Here is a 4,075-nt window from a genome sequence, read left to right on the forward strand (position 1 = left end):
ATCTGATTCAGTCAGGTCCGCCGGAGATAACCTCTCTTTCGATTAACTCAAAATCAAGTAATGTGGTGCCTTAATGACATCTGCAAAATCCCATTACTTTTCATTTTAAAACAAATGTGAATAATAGAGGTTAGGGATATTACATTATGAGAAAAACCCTAATAAAAATACAACATATTCAGAAACTAGTTTTTAAGGCCAACAACAGAGCTTTGGCATACATGAAGCTTAAAATGACAGCGTGACTCAAAGACATTTTAAGAACACATCTTTGGGTGGAGAATTAAACGCAGTTCTGTCAAAAATCAATAAAAGGAACAGGCAAAAATAAAATAGATAAAAACCTTGGTTGTGACGGCGGCACAGTGGTTAAGAGCTCGGCTGCTAACCAAAACGTCAGCAGTTCAAATCCACCAGCTGCTTCTTGGAAACCCTATGGGGAAGTTCTGCTGTGTCCCGTAGGGTCACTGTGGGTCAGAACCAACTCGATGGCAATGAATTTGGTTTTTTGGTTTTGAGTAATAATTAACAAGCTTGATCTACTTTTTATGTCATATAAGATGAAACGTATATCCCACAAAGAACGACACTATGCATGATTTTGAAGAACACTTGTTTCACTTACATGAGCTGACTTGAGGTACAAAAGAAATCTCAGAAAATTGCAGACTCAAAACCATCCAGACAATTTTTTCGGTCCAGTATGCAATTGTATTAGATATTAACAGTAAGACAGTATGTAGATACAGATATATATATAGAGAGAAAAAATCAGTATGTATGGAGAAGTTCTACTCAGTACGCATGGGGTCATAGTGAGTTGAAATTGACTCAACAGCAGTAACGGCGTCTATATCAACATCGATATTATCAATATAGAAGTTGTTGTTATTGTTGTTAGGTGCCGTCGAGTCCGTTCTGACTCACAGTGGCCACTGCCCAGTCCTGCACCATCCTCATAATCATTCCTATGTTCTAGCCCATTGTTGCAGCCACTGTGTCAGTCCATCTCGTTGAGGGTCTTCCTCTTTTTCACTGACCCTCTACTTTACCAAGCCTGGTGTCCTTCTCCAGGGACTGGTCCCTCCTGGTAACATGTCCAAAGTACATGAGATGAAGTCTCACCATCCTCATTTCTCAGGAGCACTCTAGCTGTACTTCTTCCAAGACAGATTTGTTCGTTCTTTTGGCAGTCCCTGGTATACTCCGTATTCTTCACCAATAGCATAATTCAGCACCATCAGTTCTTTGGTCTTTCTCATTCACTGTCCGGCTGTCACATGCATATGAGGCGATTGAAAACACCATGGCTTGAGTCAGGCGCACCTTAGTCCTCAGAGTGACATCTTTGCTTTTTAACACTTTAAAGAGGTCTTTTGCAGCAGATTTGCCCAATGCAATACATTTTTTGATTTCCTGACTGCTGCTTCCATGAGTGTTGATTGTGGATTTATGTAAAATGAAATTCTTGACAACTTCCAATAGTATGTATATATATATATGTGTGTGTATATATATGTATGCATAATATGTGTGTACATATATATAACAGTATGATAGTACAAGTGACATAGATGAAAACATGCACGATGCGTTAGATTAAAGACGTGGTTGAGGAAAGCAAAACGTGTAAGCTGTTGTTAGAAAACATAAGAAAATGACTTTAAATATTTAGGATAAGATTACCAGTTCTAGAAAATCTTAAATCCACCAGTTTTCCAAGCCAATGATGACTACTGCCTACTCTTACTGTTCATATAAACCCTACAATTATTCAACTTATTTCACCAGTTCAGACTGTCACAAGGTCAGATCATATTTTTTGAAACAGGGCTCTCTATATTGAGTGGAGTATAGTGTGATTAGCCTCTATTATAGGCTTCCCTGCATCCTGGACATGAAAACCATAAAGGTGGAAAATCCCGCAAAGTTAGCACTTGGGATGTTTGTCTGTTTTCTTCTGTGAGCTGAGCGCTTTCTCTTCTTAGCTGTTTTTCCAGAATTATTTATGTTTGTTGTTGTGTGCTGTTGAGTCAAATCCAGCTCCTAGGGACACCGTAGGACAGAGTAGAACTGCCCCTTAGAGTTTCCAGGCTGTATCCCCTATGGGAGCGGATCTCCAGGTCTTTCTCCCAAGGTGGGTTCGAACCACCGACATTTCTGTTAGCAGCTGAGGACTTAACCATTGCACCACCAGATCCATAGGGTTTTCACTGGCTGATTTTTGGAAATAGTTTGCCAGGCCTTTCTTCCTAGTCTGTGTTAGTCTGCTGAAACCTGTGCAGCATGGGTGACCTTCTGGTATTTGGAATACTGGTAGCTTGGTTTCCAGCATCACAGCAATACGAAGCCACCACTGTGACAAACTGATGTATGGGGGGTGGTAAAAAAAAACGCAGGGAAGAGAAATGTCAGTCGCTGCTTTAATACAACATGGTTAGGGAAGTCGGTAAAAGAGGTAGTTTTGCATATGGATACTTTGTGAACATCTTTCTTTAAAAAAAATACATTGAGTAGTTAATAGATACCAAACCACCAAACCCATTGCCGGCGAGTCAATTCTGACTCACAGCAACCCTATAGGACAAAGTAGAACTGCCCCATAGGGTTTCCAAGGTTATCGTAATCTTTATGCAAGCAGACTGCCACATCTTTCGCCCGCGGAGCAGCTTGTCTGTTCAAACTACCACCTTTCGGTTAGCAGCCAAGGGCTTAACCACTGTGCCACCAGGGCTTCTTTAAGTTAATAGATAAATACATAAAATATATGTAAAGTTCTGACCGTTCGTAAAATTGTTGCTGCACTTTAATTCTTCAGAGAGTTGCTTGGAACTCTTGGAAATCAGAATGGACTGCTGACCTGCCTGAGAGCGTTCGTTCACATCTGAGAGCGTCACAGCGCTTGGGGAAATTCATCACGAGGAAGACCTCTGGGACAAGTTGCCTAGCAGCCTAGATAAATACTCTTGCTGCATACACTTTGATGGTATAATTTTGCATAACAGTGCAATAATCACATTAAAATCAGCACCTTTCAGTATAACTGCTCTCATAATAAAAGAGACCAGAAAAATTCAATTAGATGCAGAAGAGTATTAACCTGAGCATGTTTGATTTTAAGTATGAAACTATTAAAGACAAAGTAACATCCATTTATTTATTTTCTCTGAAATAAGACTATCTTCTGAATACATTTGCCACTTTTGGCAAACATGATTGTTTTCCCCTCTCCCTCCTGTATCCAAATGTGTTATTTGGAGAGTGGTTTGAGCAAGATGTTGTTCTAAACATTTAATAGGTGAAGAGAATAGGTCAAATTAAAGTTCATAATTGGAAAGATGTTGGGTGATAATTGGAATCAGGAAGCTTATGTAACTGAAGCACTCTCCTCTTGCAGTACACAGTACACCCCAGGTGTCAGCCAACAGAATCCTTATCTATTCTCTCTTTTGAGGATCCTTTAAGGTGGGGAGTTCAGTGGTAGAAGTCTCTCCTTTGATGTAGGAGACCTGAGTTCAATTCTCAGCCAATGCACCTCATGCACAGCTATCGCCCATCCGTCGCTGGAGGCTTGTGTGTTGCTGTGATGCTGAACAGGTTTCAGCAGAGCTTCCAGACTAAGAGGAACCAGGAAGAAAGGCTTGGTGACCAGCTTCTGAAAATCTGCCCATGAAAATCTTACGGATCACAACAATCTGATCCCATTATGTATGGGGTCATCATAAGTGGAGGGCCATCTGGAAGTCAGCTAACAACAACATATATAGTTATATGCATGGCATTGTATATTGTATATTTTATGTTACATCCTTCATCCTCCACCCTCCATCCTGTCTCCACCCGCCTTCTTGTCAACACCCGCTATCTGATCTCCACTCTCCACCTTGTCTCCACCCTCCGTATTATCTCCACTGTCTTGTCTCCACCCTCCTCTGTCTTGTCTCTACCACCCATTTGTCTCCACCCTCATCTTGTCTCCATCCTCCATCTTGTCTCCACTCTCCATCTTGTCTCCACCCTCCTCCATCTTGTTTCTACCCTCTTCCATCTTGTTTCCACCCTCCATCTTGTCTCC

The sequence above is a fragment of the Trichechus manatus genome, unplaced genomic scaffold (genome assembly GCF_000243295.1).
Source record: "Trichechus manatus latirostris isolate Lorelei unplaced genomic scaffold, TriManLat1.0 scaffold00134, whole genome shotgun sequence".
Taxonomy (NCBI): domain Eukaryota; kingdom Metazoa; phylum Chordata; class Mammalia; order Sirenia; family Trichechidae; genus Trichechus; species Trichechus manatus.